At 40.4% G+C, this 20,092-nt stretch overlaps 1 protein-coding gene across 2 annotated transcripts in view; it reads left to right on the top strand.

Moving 5' to 3' along the window:
• The first annotated feature begins 4,162 nt into the window (after positions 1-4,162).
• Positions 4,163-20,092, top strand: part of LOC140734181 (myotubularin-like) — a 134,871-nt gene continuing 118,941 nt past the window's right edge. For both annotated transcript variants that reach the window (XM_073057827.1, XM_073057828.1), the window contains exon 1: positions 4,163-4,259. The gene's annotated coding sequence lies outside the window, so the exon portion shown is untranslated. The remainder of the gene's footprint in view (positions 4,260-20,092) is intronic.

The following is a 20,092-nucleotide window of genomic DNA, read 5'->3' as shown; positions in this document are numbered from 1 at the left end:
GGCAGAATAAGATCTTGGCCCAAAGGGCCTGTTTCTATGCTGTCTTGCTCTAGTCTATAATGCTATCAACTCTTCAAATCTGTTCTGACACTCTACAGAATCATGTTTTCTCTAATTTCATGTACCAACCTTTTCAAGCCTCATTTTTTCCCACAATGAGACCACTCTCAGCTTGGAAGAGCAACACCCCATATTCCATCTGGGTAGCATCCAACCTGATGGTATAAATAATCCATTTCTCTAAATTCTGGTAATTTCTCTCCCTCTCCCTTCTCTCTTCTTCCATTCCTCATTCCGGTTTCCCTCTTACCTCTTCTCTCCTCCTCACTTTCCTCTGGAGTCAGGGCTTTATGCTTTGGCTCTTGGTAGGGTCACCCATGCCAAACAGGTCAAAGGCCAGTCTAAGAGTGGTCCACCAGTCCTCCAGGTTCGGGGGTTCAGCTCAGGGCCAACACCCCTGACCGGTAAAACAGAACTGTTACGGAAATAGTAATGAAGAATCCTTCTACATCTGAATGTGACAGTGTACCCGACTCTCCGACTGGGACTCGCATAGCCGACAGTAATGAAAGCCAGAGGAAGCTAAAGCCACAGTGAGGGAAACCCTGAACTCCACCAGAGATGAAGGACCTTCATTGCTGCCCTATGCACCAGCAAAACAAGGGTGCAAGTAGGCTGAAGGGATTAGTTTAGTTGGGTATTTGATCAGTAATTCAATTGGTCGAGCACAACATTGTGGGCTGAAGGGCCTGCTCCTGTACTGTTCTATATTCTTAGTTCCTTGCTTACCTTTCTTATCTGTTTTATATTCAGAAATAGATGGTGGTCAGGAAAAATGTGGTCTCCCTGCAAATCAGTAATGATGTAATTGTAAATGAAATTATAGAAATCTAGGGCATGTTTGGTCTAACAAGGACTTTATTTGATGTTTGTCCAATTCAAACACTATGCTGGATGTAATCACATTGCAATCATTATTAAATAAATGGGCACATACTGTTTAAGATGTACTCAAAATCAGGCTCATTACTTATCACTGAGTATATTAAGGCCAGCACTATTATTGATTTTAAGATGCAAAGTTCACAAAATATCTTTGACACATTATAGCAATCCACCACGTTTCTGATATGAACTTGCCTGCAATCTGTTTGTAAGTTTAAAATTGCCTATTAAAACCACACTGGTCAGTAGCATGTTTGTTTAATTTCTGTAGTTACACATCCTACCACTTAATAGCAGCCTCCAACAGGCCAATCTAAAATTCCTGTTTACAAACTTACACCTAGAAATGTGATTATCAGTATCTAGTTTTTAAAGTGCTAATCAAACATAAGCTATCTCCTGTAAAACAGCTATTCCCTTTCCTCGGCCGCATCTGTTGCCAGGACATAGCTTTCCATTGAGGACATTGGAGGTGTCCTCCTTCTTTAAAGAAGGAGGCTTCCTTCCCTCCACTATAGATGCTGCCCTCACCTGCGTCTCCTCCATTTCTCAAACATCCAGGTTCATCCCATCTTCCTGCTGCTTTAACAGTGATAGAGTTCCTCTTGTCCTTACCTACCACCCCGTGAACCTCCACATCCAAGACATTATTCTCTGCAACTTCCACCATCTGCAAGAGATCCTACCACTAAACATACCTTGACCTCCTGCCATCCACTTTCCACAGGGGTCCCTTTCTCCACAATTCCCTTGTCCATTCATCCTTCCCCACTAACCTCCACTCATCCTGGCAAGTGCCCTAAGATCTACACCTGCTCAATACGTCTCCTCCCTCACCTCCATTCAGGGCTCCAAACAGTTCACTTGCCAATCTGATAAGGCTTTTCGTTGTGTCTGGTGCTCCCAATGCGGCATTCTCTATGTGGCTGAGACCTGCCATAAATTGGGAGACTGCTTTGTCGAGCACCTCTGCTCCATCTGCCACAAGCAGGACTTCCTGGTGGCTAGACATTTTAATTCCCATTCCCATTCCTGTTCGGGCATGTCAGTCCATGGCCTCATCTTGGCACCTCCAACCTGGTGGCATTTTTCCTTCTGGTAAACAAATTCCACTCCTCCCCCTATTCCTCTATTCTTCACTGTGACTTTTATCTCCTCTCACTTCTGCCTGGGTCCCCTCCTCCTTCCCTTTCTCCTCTGGTCCACTCTTCTCTCCGATCAGATTCCTTCTTCTCCAGCCCTTTACCTTTCCCACCCACCTGGCTTCATCTATCACTGTCCACATAAACCCCTTCCCCTCCCCCCACCCTTTTGTCCTGCCATCTTCCCCCTTCCTTCTTAGTCCTGAAGAAGGCTCTCGGCCTGAAACATCGACAATCATAGATGCTGCCTGACCTGCTGAGTTCCTCTGTCATTTTGTGTGTGTTGCTTTGGACTGCAAGTATCTGGACACTTTCTCATGTTTATAATTTATTTTCATGTATCTGATGTTTTTGCAGTATCGTTTATGCACCTTATAACATTGGCACTTGTTTGTGCACCATATCACACTGGAGCCTTACCGTACAAAAAATTAAGTTATAGAGTTATAAAGCACTACAGTACAGAAACAGGCCCTTCAGTGCACCCAGTCCATGCTGAAATATTATTCTGCCTTGTTCCATTGACTTGTACCCAGACCATAGTCCTGCATACCCCTCCCATCCATGTATCTATCTAAGCTTCTCTTAAATGATGAAGTCAAGCTTACATCCACCACTTGTACTGGCAACTCATTCCACACTCGCACTACCCTCTGAGCGAAGAAGTTCCCCTTAAATATTTCACCTTTCACCTTTAACCCATGACCTCGAGTTCTAGTCAAAATCCAATTTCAGCGAGGAAAGTCTGCCTGCCTTTACCCTCATAATTTTGTATACCTCTATCAAATCTCCCCTCATTCTCCTACACTCCAGGGAATAAAGTCCTAAAGTCCATTGAATACTCACAGTAAAACTGCAATACACTGTGATATTCTGTTGTACTTAAGGGATAGTGTTAACATAGAACAACTCAATAGGGCAGCTTTGAACCGACTGCACAAACATCTTCCAAAGCTCACACAACGTGGTTAAACCCAAAGGGGGTATTTTCCTGACATTTAATTGATAATTTACTCATGATACGAGTGACATCGCTGACAAAACTCTATTCACAGCATTTCTACTGAGGTGTGCCGGATCTGCAGTACACAGCCAGGAGAAAGCACAATGGTGGAAAGAGTGAACAGCTTCAAGTTCCTGTGGATCAACACCTCAGAGGATCTGTCTTGGAGCCAACTCATTGATGCAATCATAAAAAAGGCATTACTTCACTAGGAGTTTTAGGAGATTTGGTATGTCATCAAAAACTTTTGCAAATTTCTATTGATGTACAATGGAGAACATTCTGATTGGTTTCATCACTGCCTGGTACAGAGGCCCCAATCCTCAGGATCACATGATGTTGTAAAGGGCTGTAGACCCAGCTGACTCAATCACGAGCACAAACCTTCATACCCCCATCTTGAAAAGGTGGTGCCTCAAGAAGCAGTATCCATCACTAAAGACCCCCACCATCTGGGACATGTGCCCCTTCGTGTTACTACCATGGTGGAGAACGTAGAGGAGGCTGAAGATCCACACTCAGTGATTCAGAAAGAAATTTTCCCTCCCTCATTTGGATTTCTGAGTGGGCCATGAATAATTTATTGCAATTTTATATCTTTCCACTGTGCTGAAGCTGTCTCTGAGCCTGGTGGTACGTGCTTCTGCCTGACGGGACGGGGAGAAGAGAGTGGGGTGGGTGGGGTGTTTGATTATGCTGGCTGCTTTACTGAGGTAGAAAGAAGTGTAGATAGCGCCCATAGAAGCGAGGCGAGTTTCCATCGTGTGTTGAGCTGTGTCCACAACTCTCTGCAGTTTCTTTTAAGTCTTGGGCAGAGCAGTTGCCCTACCAAGGTGTGTTGCATCCAGATAGGACGTCTTATATGTTGCTTCAATAAAAAATGGTGTCCAGCTTTCTTGATGGTGGAGCGGCATCCAAACAAATAGAAGCCATTCTATTACGCTGCCTTTTTTTCTCTCTCTGTCTGTCCACTTGCCCTTTGGAGTATCAGAACAAAGAAGCCGTACGGTCCGTCGGGTTGGGTTGGACTACATTGTCCATGATTCCGCGCGGCCCGGTACGTCTGCGCAGTGGTATGGTCAGGTGATGCGGTTGGCGAAGGCAGCGGCGGCAGCAACAGGCGGGCGGCGGTTTCGGGCCTGAGGGACTTCTGGCCGCGCACATAGCAGGTATTGCTTCTCCTGATACTGGCATTGTTATCCATTCAAAGGAGGCTTTCAGCCGGTCGCACGCTGTTTGTGGTGTTCACAGCGGGATTTAATAACGAGAGGGCCGTTTGTGCCAGGTGAAGGGCTGCTGCTAGATTGGGCCTGCCTGGAGTCACCTCTCTGTACTGGGGCAGGTGTCAAAGTTAACAGTAGTTCAGGTCAGAGCATTAAACCATCCCGGGACAGGAGCTGCGAAATAAAGTGGGGGCAAAACAAAAACTTCCGTCACCACACTGTGTTTTATTAATTGTGAATGTCTGTCCTCCTACGAGCTGTAAATATTGGGTGAAATTACGATGAATAATGCGGTATGTGGTTTCACATACACTGGTGCTAGAAAGTTTGTGAACCCTGTAGGATTTTCTCTGTCTCTGCATAAATATGACCTAAAATATGATCGGATCTTCACGTAAGTCCTAACATTTGATAAAGAGAACCCAGTTAAATAAATAACACAAAAATGTACTTGTTCATTTATTTATTGAGAAAAATTATCCAATATCACATGCAGTTGTTGGAAAAGTAATAACTGGTGTGACCCCCTCGTACAGCAATAACTTCTACCAAACATTTCTGGTAACTGTTGATCAGTCCTGCACATCAGGTTGGTGGAATTTTAGGCAATTCCTCCTTAGAAAACTGCTTCAACTTTGGGATGTTGGTGGGCTTCCTTCGGGTCCTTCCCCAACATTTCTATAGGATTAAGTTCAGGACTTTGACTCAGCCATTCCAAAACACAAATCTTTTTTAAACTATTCTTTTTTTTATTTACTCTTGTTTACTGGATCATTGTCTTGTTGCATTATCCAACTTCTATTACTACTCTGACATTCTCCTGTAAAATGTTTTGATATAATTTTGAATTCATTGTTCCCTCATTGATTGACAGTTGTCCGGACCCTGAGGCAACAAAGCAGGCTCAAACCATGCTGTTCCTTCCACCATGCTTCACAGTTGGGATGAGGTTTATGTGTTGGTGTGCAGTGCCCTTTTTCCTCCAAACACAGTGGTGTGCATTTCTGTCAAAAAGTTAAACTTTTGTCTCAACTGTCCACAGAATATTGTCCCAGAAGCATTGTAAAACATCCAGACTGGAGATGTGCTGCACTGTTCTTTTTTGGAGAGCAGTGGTTTCCTCCATGGTGTCCTTCCATGAACACCATTCTTGTTCAGTGTTTTTCTTATAGTGGACACATGAACAGAGCCTTTAACAAGTTCTAAAGATCTCTGCAAGTCTTATGCTGTTACTGTTGGGTTCTTTTTTTTAAACCTCCTTCAGCAATGCATATTGGGCTCTTGCTGTGATCTTTGCAGGATGCCCACTCCTAGGGAGTAGCAACAGTACTGAATTTCCTCCATTTGTAGATGATTTCTCTTACTGGGGATTGATGAGTACTTAGGTCTTTAGAAATGCTTTTGTAGCCCTTTCCAGTTTCATGCATCTCTATGAACCTTTCTCTAAGGTCCTCTGAAAGTTGTCTGGATTGAGGCATGGTGCACATAAACAAATCTTCCTTGAGAAGAGCAGGCTCTGTTAGTAACCTGACTTTGTCTTTTATAGGACAGGGCACCTCTACAACCCACACCTCCAATCTCATCTCATTGACTGGAACACCTGACTCCAAATAGCTTTTGTAAAAGACATTTCTGCAAAGGTTCACATACTTTTTCCAACAAAGACATTAAATATTGGATCATTTTTTGCAATAAATAAATGAGCGAGTATAATGTTTTTGTGTTATTTAATTGTGTTCTCTTTTTCTAGTTTTAGGACTTGCATGAAGATCTGATCATATTTTAAGTCATATTTATGCGGAAACAGAGAAAATTCTACAGGGTTCACAAACTTTCTAGCACCACTATTTTTGTCTGTCCTTTGAAGTTTGTGCTTCCGATTAGTAACATTAGCAAATTTGCTGATGACACAAAGCTGGGTGGCAGTGTGAAATGTCAGGAGGATGTTATGAGAATGCAGGGTGACTTGGACAGGTTGAGTGAGTGGGCAGATGTATGGCAGATGCAGTTTAATGTGGATAAATGTGAGGTTATCCACTTTGGTGGCAACAATAGGAAGGCAGATTACTATCTAAATGGAGTCGTTAGGAAAAGGGGAAGTACAACGAGATCTAGGTGTTGTACATCAATCAATGAAAGCAAGCATGCAGGTACAGCAGGCAGTGAAGAAAGCTAATGGCATGCTGGCTTTTATAACAAGAGGAATTGAGTATAGGAGTAAAGAGGTCCTTCTGCAGCTGTACAGGGCCCTGGTGAGACCCCACCTGGAGTATTGTGTGCAGATTTGGTCTCCAAATTTGAGGAAGGACATTCTTGCTATTGAGGGAGTGCAGCGTAGGTTCACAAGGTTAATTTCTGGAATGGCGGGACTGTCATATGTTGAAAGATTGGAGCGACTGGGCTTGTATACACTGGAATTTAGAAGGATGAGAGGGGATCTGATTGAAACATATAAGATTATTAAGAGATTGGACACACTGGAGGCAGAAGGCATGTTCCCGCTGATGGGTGAGTCCAGAACTAGAGGCCACAGTTTAAGAATAAGGGGTAGACCATTTAGAACAGATGCGGAAAAACTTTTTCACCCAGAGAGTGGTGGATATGTGGAATGCTCTGCCCCAGAAGGTAGTGGAGGCCAAGTCTCTGGATGCATTCAAGAGAGAGTTAGATAGAGCTCTTATAGATAGCAGGGTCAAGGGATATGGGGAGAGGGCAGGAACGGGGTACTGATTGTGTATGATCAGCCATACTCAGCCAGGGGTGCTGGCTAGAAGGGCCGAATGGCCTACTCTTGCACCTACTGTCTATTGTCTATTGATACAGTAGAATTATTATTTTTAATGCCATCAAGACAGCATGTGTTTCTTGAAGCCTGAGTGGGAGCATTTAATGAAGGAACAATGTGACAATTTGTAAAACTTTCAGAAAAGTTAAGTGGAATTTTAGGAAATAGTATATTAAGGTGCTGTATGCTTGTTAGAAATCAACTTTGTTCAATGAAGAACTTTCAAAAAAGTTAGTTTTCAAGTAACACATATGGACTACAGATCAGAAAATCTGTTGGAAAGGTCCTCACTACTCCTCTTTTGCACTGCTTTGTACTTTGGATAGGTACATGGATCGGGTGCAGATTGATGGGGTTAGGCAGAATAATAGCTTACATGGGCTAGATGGGCTGTTTAGGGCTGTAGCATTCTGTGACTCTTACTTATTTATGTTTTATTGTAACTTGTGCCACATAATAAACTTCACAACTTCCATCATTGACAATAAATCGGATTTGGATTCTTGTTGGTCTGGAAGTATTTTTGGGCAGCATGAGAGACAACAATTTGGGTCAGTGATCTTTAATCAGTTAAAGGAAAAGTTAAAGTTATTATCAAAGTACTGATAGGTCACCATATATAACCCTGAGATTCATTTTCTTGCGGGCATACTCAATAAATCCATCAAATAATAACCCTTGTAGAGTCAGCGCAAAATCGCACCAACTTGGGTGTTCAACCAGTGTGTAAATATAAAAGGAAAGGAATAATAATGGTAAGTAAATTATTAATAAATATTGAGAACATGAGATGAATCCTTGAAAGTGAGTTCACAGGTTGTGGGAACATGTCAATTATGGGGCAAGTGAAGTTACCCCTTTGGTTCAAGAGACTGATGATTGAGGGGTAATAACTGTTCCTGAACCTGGTTAACATTTTGACTTGCGGAAGAGGGTAGAGCAAAGGCAATTTGGAAGGGACTGAATGATACAAGTGATTTAGGTGCTAGATAGGAGAAGACAGTAAAGCCAGATTAAAGTTGGTTGCAGGCCACAGCCTCAGTTCAACGCAGAACAGCAGCTGAACACCAGCTCGTCCCTCTCTTCTGGCCCGGCACCCAAGTCGGCCAAACCTCGGGTCGTTCCTCACTCTCAGACCTGCAATTGTTTGTTCAATAAAATTCAATATAGTAATTATAAATTGGGTTTACCTTATTCACTGAATAGTCTGTGGTGCCATTATCAGTCATGAACAAGTTCCAGTTAAGTAGGTAAAAATGCTTTATTTAAAGCATGTTCAATGTGGAAAGGTCATAAATTCCAACAGCACTTAATTAGGTGATGGCAAATTACAGACATTCTGCAACCGGTCCTGTTCAGTTCAGAATATTGCAAAGCCTGATCAAAAATCCACATTATTCATGTTACAAATAATATTGAAACCATGACAACACGTATTCTATTTACGTTCAGCCCTTTTTTAGTAAAGGGTTACATCCCTGGATCCAAAATGTGTCCTTTCTCTGTAAGCTAACTTCTCTTTGTATTTACTCTGTTTGACTGTATAGGGTTTCTGTTATTTAGACCCTTTCCTTGCATGATGTTTACACATTTCTATAGCCAGCAGAAATTTCAGAGTGATCAGAAGCATGGATTTTCGATCAGGCTTTGCAATATTCTGCACTGAACAGGACCAGTTGCAGAATGTCTGTAATTTGCCATCACCTTATTAGTGCTGTTGGAATTTATGACCTTTCCACATTGAAAAGCTCAGGTATTCATTTCCTTAATCAATTTGGGTATTGGTGGAACTATAATGTGACTTTTTAAAGAGATTTCTTGTGGCAGGTCAAAAGGAAAATACAACATTCATATGGCTGGATTCATTAGTTTATTGTAAGTAAAGAGTATCTACCGGTAGTTTATGTATCCAGTATCTAGTTTTAATAGTGGAAAATGTGGAAAATATCGCTGAGAGCTGAACCAAAATGAAAAAATATTACAAATATATGCACGTCTAAAGAGAAAAGGTACCCTTCATTACAAAGTTCTGAGCAGAGTTGTGTTGTGCTTTTCTCTGCAGATGTTACTAGACCTGTCATGAACTGTTTTGTTTTAAGTTGATCAAACATTTTTTGTGTGCTGTTTTCTTAAACATTTGTAATATCTTTCTGCTAAAGAGATTAGCAAACCTAACGCAAATACATATCAAACTGCAGAGGATACTTAGGATGTATAGGAACTCTAACACAAAACTTCAATACTAATGAGCTGCCAGGCAGCTGCTATTTCTGTTTTTTTTGGAGAAAAAATAAAGCTGCTGACGATACTAGAAGCTAATAGGGTTTTGATAAAGTTGCAGACATCCCTTTTTAAAGCAGGAGATGGGATTTACCTGGAGTAGCTCTTCAAATGGTAAACTGACCTAGGAATCTCCCTCTCGCTTGGAGTACAAGACCTTCTGACAGTAAATAGAACATAGAACATTACAGCATTGGACAGGCCATTCAGCCCACAATATTGTTCTGATCGTGATGCCATATCCCTCCATTTTCTTCATGTGTTTATCTACTGGCCCGGTTACCTATTCCAGGCACCTGTCACATTCTGTGTTTTTTAAACAAACCCAAACAGACCTCTTGCATTGCTTTTAAACTTCCCCCCCCTATAACCTTAAAAGCACGTCTTCTGGTGTTTGACAGTTCTACCATGGGAAAAAGATTTTGACAGTCTACTCCATCTTTGTCTCAATAATTTACAAAAATCTGTCAAGTCTTTGATACTCTAAGGACAATAGCCCTAGTTTGTTCAACCTTTTCTCGTAGCTCTTATAACCTAATCCAAGCAGCATCCTAGTAAACCTCTCCAGAACCCTCTTGATAGTCTCCACATTCTTCCTTTAATGGGGTGACCAGAACTGACACAGATAGAGTAGATATTTGGAACTGCACACTGCAGTTCGACTGAAAATTTATATAGCATGACTTTTCTTACTCTTACACTCAACACTTCTATCAATGAAGGCAAGTAAGGCAAAGATGTTTTATGTTGCCTTTACCATCTTTTCTACTTGTGTAGCTGGTACTGCACTTCTGGGCTCACTGGATGTTTGTAAGTGCCTCTTTTAATGATTTGAAATCATTAAAATACTTCTTAAAAACATAACTGGATAAAAATGACTAAACATTGGAAAACAATCAAATATATTAATGTAATTTAGAATTGTAAATTACCTTGAACATCTCTTGTTTTCAAAACTACTGACTCCATTTGAAATGAATGAAAGCACCCTTGCATCTGAACTGGCATGGCTATTGGTTGATATGCCAGAGCTTCTTGTTTTGGTCGAAGCAGTGCATGTGTCCCTTCACAGACCTGAAAATGTTATTATTTATTGAGATACAGTGCAGAACACCCCTGATTTAACCCTACTCTAGTCATGGGACAATTTCCAATAACCTACCAACCAGTATGTCTTGATTGCTGGAGAAACTGAAACACCCCCACAGGGTCATTGGGAGAACATACGAAGTCCTTACTTTGAACCCAGTTCGCAGGTACTGTAATGTGTTGTGCTAACACTGTGGTACTGTGTTGCCTCAAAAAAGGCAACTGTAACACAGTGTATTTATGGTCATGAAGTAAATTGTTCAGCCTACAAAATGTTCTGAATTGTGAATGTTGTGCTTAACTGTTCTGACCTAATATTTTTGTCATCCAAAACAATTACTGTTTATATGTCTCTGTTGCAGTTTCTTGATGCATCTGCTTGCAATATGCGGACATGAATTTTAGAATATGTTTTATATTAGGTGAGGATAAATTGAGAAAGCCTTATAGGGAAATTATTTTTGTTTTAAAATCATGGGATTATAGCATTCTGTAGCACACTCAGCAATGTAGTGAAGGTGTTGGGTAAGGAGTTCTAGGATCTTGATTGTGATGCAAATACAGAATAGTTTCAAGAGGGTGATTGGTTACAAGAAAACATTCTGCTTCTACTTTTCTGGAAAAAAGGAAGCATAAATGCTCATGATATTAGTGGCTAGAGAATTCAGATAAAATTGTGGTGATTTGAGGATTTCCAGAGAACATGTACCTGCTAGAAATTGCAGAAGCTGATGTTCCTGTATGAGTGGTGTGGGGTTTTGGTGGTAGATGGTGCTTCTGGTGGTGGATATGTAAGCTGACTTGTGCTAGTTGCTGCCAATCTCCTTTAAGGGGTAATGGAACTGAACTCATCAGGGCACACGTCGATTGTGGAAGGTTGTGGGCTCTTGGAAATTAGTTCATTTATCATAGAACATCTACCTACTCATTTGTTCTTACAGCCAATATGATGGGTCCAGTAAGTATCTGGACAATGACAGCACAGAAACAGGCTCTTTGGCCCATCTAGTCCATGCAGGACTATTATTCTGCCTAGCTCCATTGACCTGCACCTGGAGCTTAGACTTCCACGCCCTTCCCAATATATATTTATCCAAACCCTTCTTAAATGTTGGAATTGAACCTACATCCACCACTTCCACTGGCAGCTTGTTCCACGCTCTCATTATCCTCTGAGTGGAAAAGTGATTGGGGGAAATTTAGTAAAGGTGAGATTGTAATGAAGTTAGATGAATTTTAAGGTGAGTTGTTTCGGGGGAGTTGATTGACATGATTTTTACCTGCTGGTTATTAGCCCAAACCTTTATGTTGTCCAGGTCTTGCTGCATGTCAGTGTGGGCTAACTCCTTCAATAAACAGTTGAGTGAGGAGCTTGCAATTTCTGAAGCAGCTAAAGCAAATTGTTTCGGCACAGGAATAGGAGTAAGCCAAAGGTAATGAGCTACCATCTTAATTATGAATCTTTGAAATTATAGCATGGTTTTCAAAATTAATCTAATCCCAAACTACTGCATTGTACGGTGGCTACAGTACCCTAGAGATGATTTTATGCCATTAGAACCATCAAAACTATAGTAAATGCTACCCATGTGATTTCACCAGAATTACTATCCTGAAACATTAAGATTTCAAACCTCATTAATCACTTGTAGTATGCCCTGAATAGAGACCTGTCCATCATGAGCAGTCATATTCATGACTTGTACCCTGGAGAGTATTAACTAATCAGTTGTAGTAGTGAACATAGCTGATCAGATGCCTAAGTAATTGATTTAGCCTTCATGTTAATGAAACATTTATTGTCAATGTTTCAGAGGCAGTTAGACCTGCAGAAATCCAAGTGGCCATGTTTGGGGAAATGTAATTTAAATATTATTTTGTTGGTTGCATTGAATTTTTTCAGAAAATGTGATGTATTCTTACTAATTGAATTTTGACATGGACATCTTTCAGTTTAGAGCATTCAGAATAAGTGACCAGTCGGTAATATTCATTGTTGTGTCCGTTAGTCAAATTGAATGTTTAATCTTGCCCCATTAGTCTTCCCAATTGATACAGATACTTAAATGTTTCCTACTGTAAAGCACTTAGTGTCATAGAGTTATAGAGCATAGGAAAATGCGGTGGAAACCACTAAGTCCCTGCCTGCTCTCTGTAAAGAATCCTCTACAGTTCTTTCTCTCTGCTCTATCCTTTAACCTCTACAAGAGCATCTCCCTCAAGTACCTACACAATGTTCCTTCAAACTCATTAAATATTTCAGCTTCCACCACCCTTGAGGACAGTAAGCTACTGGTCATTAGTATTGTCTACTCTATCAGAGGGTTTTTTTCATGTTAAAAAAAATCATTTCTTTTGGCCACAGTTTGAATGTGTTCCCTTGTGTCCAGTAATTTCAAAGGGGAAAAACATATCTAACTTGATTAATAATTTTTATTGGTTGCTTTATTATTCCTTTTTTTTTACAAATTACAGAGGGTTTATTTATTTAGAGATACAGTGCAGAATATGCCCTTCAAACCATACCACCCAGCAAACCCCAATTTAACCCTAGCTAATCGTGGGACAGTTTACAATGTCCAATTAACCTATTAATCAGTAAGCCTTCTGACTGTGAGGAAACCAGAGGACCTGGAGAAAATCTGTGCATTCCATGGGGAAGATGTACAGACTCCTTACAGATGATGTCAGAATTTAACTCTGAATTCCAAATCCCTGAGCTGTAATAGCATTGCCCTAACCACTATGCTACAGCGGTGGTTTTGTGTATGTGTGTGTGTGCTGCTGCCAAATTGTGTATATGATATCTCTTGCACAGCAATATGACAACCAATACTTCAGTATTTGGTTAGGTAAGGGTGATAATGGTCTAGGATACTAGGAATCAACAGTAAGCTCAGTCTTGTATCAGCATGGATCTTTAATTTATTTCTGAAGTTTAAAGTCTTGTCAGAAGTGCTGTCTGAGATGACAGAAACTGAACCCTCACCTGTTTTCTCAGCTGGCCTTCACAATTGCAGCATCCAGGAAGATAGGACTTTGTCTTTCTAAAGGAATACATCAAACAACGCCGCTCTACTTCAGTGTAGACTTAAATTTCAGCTTGGGTTTTGCATAGGACTTGAGACTACGGTTGACTTTTGATTATATAGTGTAACTGAGGGGGTTAGTTCCATGAATAATCAAAAAAATGTGGATGTAAGCTAGTCCAGTATAAGTCTGGACCATAGCTCTACACCCACGTCCGCTGCACCCAGCCAGTGTACAATACCCTCATTCTCTTGCAGATCCACCATATGGACAGCTCTGCCCCTAGATACACTGCACCAAAGTGTGGGTTGCAAAGCAAATATTGGATTACAGAATGTGAGGCAGTGTTCTGTGACCTGAAGCACAAGTCCAATCAAGTGGAGAGCATCAGAGTGGCCCCTTAGTAGCCTGCAGGACTCATTGGGAGCAGGCCTGTGGTGAAAGTAGATTGGAGCATTCATTAAATATTTGAATGTGAATCAATGTTATTAGTCAAAACTGGTTTGTAAATGAGAGTTTAAAACCATCAAAGTTCAAAAGGCATTTATAAATAAAACTGGAAAAAGGTGAACGAAAGGGTCCTGATGAAAGATCTCGGCCCGAAATGTCCGACTATTTATTCTTTTCCATAGATGCTGCCTGGTCTGCTGAGTTCCTCCTGCATTCTGTGTGTATTGTTTGGATTTCCAACATCTGCAGATTTTCTTCTGTGTGAAACAAAAGTGTAACCCCACTTTTTCCTGTCGTTTGAAGTATTTTACAGTTAAAGCATTTTCTATTGGTTTATATTTGAATTAAAGTGATTTGAGTTAGGAACTTAATAGAATTATAATCAGCCAATCTAATGGTTGTGAGGGCAAGTTTTTTTTCATTGGGCTATAAAAAGTAGTTTGACCAGCGTCCTACTCAAAACAAACTCTTTGTTCCTCTCTATCGATGCAGCTTGACCTATTGAGTTCTTCCAGCATTTTGTGTGCATTATTCTTAAAAACAAATGGGATGGATTCAAATGTAAAACAGGAAAATCATGGATAAGCTGGTAGAATAGTTTCCAAGAATAGAATTGCAAGTTCTTAGTTGATAACAATTTTGACAAAGCACATCTGAAATTCTATTTGCTTGTATGTTCTATGACAAAAGAGAAAGTGTGCTTTGCAAGTGCTGAGAATCTGCAGTTCCCCTTGCATTGAGCAGGATTTATGCAACAGCATGCACAATGATTGAGGAACTCGGTTTGTCAGCCTACTTCTATGGAGTGAAATGGACAGTTAATTTTCATCAGAAATTTACAAGGATTTTGCTGGGACGTGCTGACTTTTAGGGAAGACTGCTTGCTTCCTTTTTCTTGACCAGATTTACCCTTCATCCTAACAGGAACCTGTTTCTCCTGGACACTTGTGATCACTCTTTTAAAACCCCCCACTTGTCATTTGTTCCTTTCTCTTCAGACAGGTGCACCCACTCGACTTCTGCCAGATCCTGATGTCCCTAAAATTAACCCTACTTCAGTTACTTAGGGTTTATGGAAAAGGATAGGCAATGGTTAATTAACCATGCCCTATCCTTTTCCATCACTATCTTAAAGCTAATAGAATTATGGTCACTGGAGTCAAAGTGCTCCCTGACTGTCACTTCTGTTACTTGCTTCACTCCCTAAGAGAAGGTCCAATATTGCACCCTTCTGAGAAAGGCCCTCTATATGTTCACTCAGGAAACTTTCCCCGACACACCACAAATTCGAGCCCCCTCTAGACTCATAACACTGGGTGGCCAAGTCAACAACGGGAAAATTAAAATCTACCTACTAATACAACCAACCATATTAAGCTTAAAACTATGAGTTTTAAGGTGTCTTTACACACCTGCTCCTCAAGTTCCTGCAGGCTGTTGTGGCATCTATAATACAGCCCTACTAGACTGATCCTCCCCTTGTTTCTTCTTGTTTCATATGGCTTCATTGGATCCCCCAAGAGTGTCATCTCATTTCTACAGTTTATTTAATTTTATTTTCATTTATTTAAAGATATAGTGCATAACAGGCCCTTCTAGCCCTTCAAACTCCATTGCCAGCAACCCACCGGTTTAACCCTAGACTGATCACAGGACAATTTACAATGACCATTTAATCTACTGACTAGTACGCCTTTGGGATGAAACTGGAGGACCCAGAGGAAACTAACGCATTCTATGGAGAAAATGTACAAACTCCTTACAGAGGATGCCAGCATTGAACTCTGACTCCAGCTTGCTGAGCTGCATTAGTATTGCACTAACCATTATGCTACCATGTCTCATGGCATTTCTGCTATTGTGTCCTCTCTTATCAGAAAGGTTATTTCCCACCCCCTTGTTTACCTTTACCTTTGTCCCTCCTGTAGCATCTGTATCCTGGAATATTAGTCCTGCTGTTCTGTTAATATCCTAGTCTTCAGAGCTGATTCATGCTCTGAGTTAATCCCCCTAACAGTCCTGGAATGAAAGGGTTAATGCATGAGTGGCATTTGATGGCTCTGGGCCTATACTTGCTGGAGTTTAGAAGAATGGGGGAGGGGGGAATCTTAATACAACCTATCAAATATTGAAAGTCCTAGATAGAGTGGACGTGGAGAGGATGTTTCCTATAGTGGGGGAGTCTAGGAATAGAATAGAAGGATGTCGCTTTACACCAGATGAAGAAGAACTTCTTTAGTCAGATGGTGATGAATGTGTGGAATTCATTGCTGCAGATGACTATGGGCCAAGTCATTCAGTATATTTAAAGTGGTGGTTGATAGGTTCTTGATTAGCAAGGGTGTCAAAGGTGACAGGGAGAGGACAGGAAAATAGGGTTGAGAGGGATAATAAATTTGCCATGATGGACTGGTGGAACAGACTCGATGGGTCAAATGGCCAAATTTTGTTCCTATGTTTTATGGTCTTAAACCTTTAGAATTGAAATAAATTCATTTTGACTAAATATTCCTTTCCCTGACTTTACTGCGTCCATAGTTGTCCTGATTACTGGACTTGCTCTTGCTATTTATTCATTACTTGCTCAAACTCAGAGTCCCACCCCCATTATGTAGCCATTTACAAATGAAATCGTGAATCACCGTTTCACACAAAAGGCACCAGAATGTTTACATAATAGGCATTGGATGCTAAGTCATTTGAAATGATCAAGGTTGAAATGATGGATCTGTGTATGTCTTGATGATATGCATTAGAGAAAAAGAATGTTTTCTGTTGTTATCAGTAAAAGTACTGTCATGCAAAGTAAAGGTGTTTTAATAAACGCAAAGTTCTGCAGATGCTAGAAATCTAGAGCAGCGCGCAAAAGATGCTGCAGGAACTTAGCAGGTCAGGCAGCATTTATGAAAATAAATAAACAATCAATGTTTTGGGCAGAAACCCATGTTTAGGACTAGAAAGGAAGGGGGAAGACACCAGAGTAAAAAGGTGGGGGGACGGGAAAGAGGATAGCTAGAAGATGATAGGTGAAGTCAGCTGACTGGGTAGGAAGGAATCTAATAGGAGAGGAGAGTGGACAATAGGAGAAAGGGAAGAAGGAGGGGCACCAAGATAAAGTGATTGTCAGTTGAGAAGAGGTAAGAAGTCAGTGGAGAATAGTAGAAGAAGGAAGGAGGACAGAAAGAAGTTATCGGAAGGAGAAATCGATGTTCATGCTATCAGTTTGGAGGCTGCCCAGACAGAATATGAGGTGTTACTCCTTCAACATAAGAGTGGCCTCATTGTGGCAAAAGAGGAGGCCTTGAACTATGTCTTGGAATGTGAATAGGAATTAAAATGGTTGGCCACCAACATATTCTGCTTTTGGCAGATGGAGTGGAGATGCTCAACAGAGTGGTCCCCCAATTTGTGTTGATTCTCACCAATGAGGGAGGATCTCATTGAAACCTATCAAATGTTGAAAGGCCTAGAGACAATGGCTGTGGAGAAGATGTTTCCCTTTAATGGGTGAGTCTAGGACCAGAGGGCACAGCCTAGAATGGAGGGACATCCATTTAGAACAGAGATGAGGAGGAATTTTTTTTTAGACAGATGGTGGTGAATCTGTGGAATTCGTTGCCACAGGCGACTGTGGAGGCCAAGTCATTGGGTGTATTTAAAGCAGAGGTTGATAGGTTTTTGATTAGTCATGGCGTGAAAGATTTTGCAGAGAAGGCAGGAGAATGGGGTTGAAAGGGAAAATGGATCAGCCATGATGAAGTGGCAGAACAGACTCGATGGGCTGAATGGCCTAATTATGTTCCTATGTCTTGCGATCTTATGTAAAGGAGGCTACTTGGGATCACTGGATACAAAGGATAACCCCAACAGACTTACAGGTGAAGTGTCTTCACCTTGAATGACTGTTTGGGACCCTGAATGGTGGAAAGCGAGGAGGTGAATTGGGCAAGTGTGGCATGGCTGTCACTTGCAATGATACGTGCCAGGTAGGAGATTAGTTGGGAGAATCGAGTGGACAGGGGAATCACGGAGGTGGGGGGGGGGGGGGAAGCGATCCCAGTGTTTTCAATATATTTTAATAAAATTTGAATAATTTTAGTTTTATTTTCATTCATTTTTATGCTTCATCCCATTGTAAAGCATTTTGAAGTACATCGTCTGTATGAAAAGTATTCTATAAATATTTTACTATTATTATTATTTCATGTGTGTTAATCCTAACCTTGGAGCAGTGATGAAATTATCTGAATTTGTTTATATATTAATATCAAACATAGATGGCTTTGTCCTACAGACCTACAGAACTCTCAGAGCCACTTCAGAAAATGTTCAAAGCTGTCTGTGACTTGTGATGATTTTTCTTATTTATTTCACTTCATTAAATTCCACAGTTTGGAAAATTTCAGAAATGGAATCCTTGTTCAGAATTCTATTTAATATTGTCAAAATATTTTAAGTTATCTTAAATTACACAGTATGGAGTAGAGAAGTGGGAACTGAAGAATAAGAATGTTAAGTTTTGCGGAGGCATGACCTGTTATATTAAGTATACAGATCTTTCATGTAAAGAACCTTAATTTCATTAAAGTAAATATTGACATTGCATATTTACGTAATGGAATATACTGCGCTTCTAAGTTTGGTGTGAAGTCTTCCCCAGTTAGAATTCAATTGTATATGAAAACTGAAGTCCCAGCATATTATGTAGTCAAATTACATCAAGAATATCACCTCAGCATGACTTTGTGCTTACATGGCAATTTTAGTCTACAAAAGTAACAAAATATTTCTTGTAAAAGGAATTTTTGATAAAATCCTACTGAGCTGTCACCATTTGGAGCATAGCATTGAAGCCACATAATGGGTACTGGCATGAAGCTGCATGAATGATCTGATGGTGATAACCAGAAGGAGAAATTGTTCAGCTCAAAGTGCATTCATATTGTTGGGTAATTTTTAACTGATCATGCAGTAATTGAATGTGAATTACAATCAACGGCACTTCAACATGTTTTCTTTCACATCGTTGTTGGAAGTTTAGGATTGTATAAAATAATTGAGTCCAGCAAAAAAACATTCCCAATTCCCGTGCTTTGGGATTTAGAGACTGTCTTGGACTTGCACTGGATGTTACTTGGATCTAACTGGAACCTTGGCAAACAAAGGCAAAGTATTTTCCTTGCACTTCTGTCCATTTCTAGAAGCCCAGAGGTCCTGTTCTTGATTATTTAAAGATGTTCTCTTTAATTATTTTTGGATTGTTTCACTAGTTCAGAAAATGTTTTGAGAAGACCAATCTGCCATGGTGCAGACAAACAAGACAATTTTTTTTGCAGTATGTGTCATTTCCAGTTTTAAGCCTTGACATAGCAGTGAGGGGTGAATTAAGAAAATAGATCCTGCTTCAATGGATCATAGTACTTAGTCCTGTCTAGGAGCGTTCCTGTCCTAAACCTTGAACATGTGGATGGTGAATTTTTCTGTAAAGCAGACCAAAGAAATGAATAGTGCTGGTTCTTAAAGCAAAAGTATTCTGTAGGTCAGGTAGTATTAGTGAACAGATTAAAACAAACCTTCATATTTCATGTCAGTATCATATTGTTATAAAACTAATGTTTAGAGGTTTAATAATGTGGTCTGTGAGGCTCAGTATTTTAAAGTTCAATATCCAACAAGGAATTAGTTTGGCTTTTGTAAAATATTTCTGTGCCACAGTCCATATGCAGTGTTTGGTAGCTTTATAATTCTATATTTAAAGTGTGGATCACACAAATGTTGTAGTCAACAGATATAGCTTGCAGAGTTTCAACACTGTTGTAAAGGCAGCTCTTATGATGCTCTGACTGAAATTATCTTGGATATAGGAGCACTGTACCATGCTATATTTGACTTGTAGGCAGAATTATTCCACTGTATGCCTTCAGTTTTGTGTATGTCGAAATTATATTTATATGCATGTGGGGGGAAAAGTGGAAAAGCAATTTTCATGTCCAGTTTGTATTTTGAGGGCATAGATTCCTCCTTTGTTCTTCTGGAATGCATGGAGTGAATTGTAGTATGTGTCTAGTACTCCATCATGTGCAAAGGACCTGCCAACATTATTCCATTTACCGTGGAGTGATATATACCCCACACACCAGTGAGA

The sequence above is a fragment of the Hemitrygon akajei genome, chromosome 10 (genome assembly GCF_048418815.1).
Source record: "Hemitrygon akajei chromosome 10, sHemAka1.3, whole genome shotgun sequence".
Lineage (NCBI taxonomy): Eukaryota > Metazoa > Chordata > Chondrichthyes > Myliobatiformes > Dasyatidae > Hemitrygon > Hemitrygon akajei.
The sequence above is the reverse complement of the archived record's forward strand: the minus strand, read 5'-3'. Positions and strand labels throughout refer to the sequence as shown.